The sequence below is a fragment of the Macaca fascicularis genome, chromosome 9 (genome assembly GCF_037993035.2).
Source record: "Macaca fascicularis isolate 582-1 chromosome 9, T2T-MFA8v1.1".
NCBI lineage: Eukaryota > Metazoa > Chordata > Mammalia > Primates > Cercopithecidae > Macaca > Macaca fascicularis.
The window spans coordinates 67,103,759-67,104,729 of NC_088383.1; positions in this window are offsets into that span (position 1 = coordinate 67,103,759).

Consider the following 971-nt stretch of genomic DNA (forward strand, 5'->3'; position numbering starts at 1 on the left):
AGTCCTGAACTCCTAGAATTAAGTGATCCTCTTGCCTGGGCCTCCCGAAGTGCTGGGATTACAGGCATGAGCCACTGCGCTTGGCCAATCTTTTTTCTTAATCACCTTTCTGTTTGGTACAGTGGGAAGATCTGGAGTCAGGAGAACCACGGTTTGACTCAGATCTCAGGCCACTGGGTTTTAAATTTTTTTTATTTTTAAATGACACATAATGATGATACATATTTATGGGACACAGTATGGTGTTTTGATACATGTGTACATTGTGTAATGATCAAATCAGGGTGACAAGCTTATTCATTACCTCAAACATTTATCATTTCTTTGTAGTGAGAACATTGAAAACCCTCTCTTCTGGTTATTTTGAAATATACAATACAATGTTCTTAGCTACAGTAATGCTACTGTGCAAGACCAGACTAATTCCTCCTATCTAACTGCAATTTGGTACCTGTTGGCCAATCTCCCCCATCCTGCCTTCCTTCTCCAGCACATAGTAACCATTATTATACTCTCTACTTCTATGACATCAGCTTTTTAAAGTCCGCAAATGAGTGAGATGTAGTATTTGTCTTTCTATTTTTTCTATTTGTCTTCTTATTCCTGTTATCTTTGATCACATCCTTGTGATCTTCCAGGCCTCAGTCCCAATGTATCAAACTCAGGCATTGGGCTCCATCTCGAATCCATCGCTCTGACAAGCTCCCAAGTCGATTATTCCATGTTGAGTTGATAGAGCCTACAGGCTGCCCTGGGGTCATCAATAAAATTTATTAGGCAGTGCTAGAAAGGGGCATGAGGGACCACACAGCTCTCTGGGGCATGAGGTCCAGTAAGCACTTGCACAATTGTGGGGAGGAAAAGTCTGAGATTCTCCTGCTTAGACGTGGGAGGGCCTGGTCGGGGAAGACTGAAGCTGAGAAGGCTGAGGCCAGACCCGCCTTCCTCCTCTGGTGCTCTCTGAGGACACC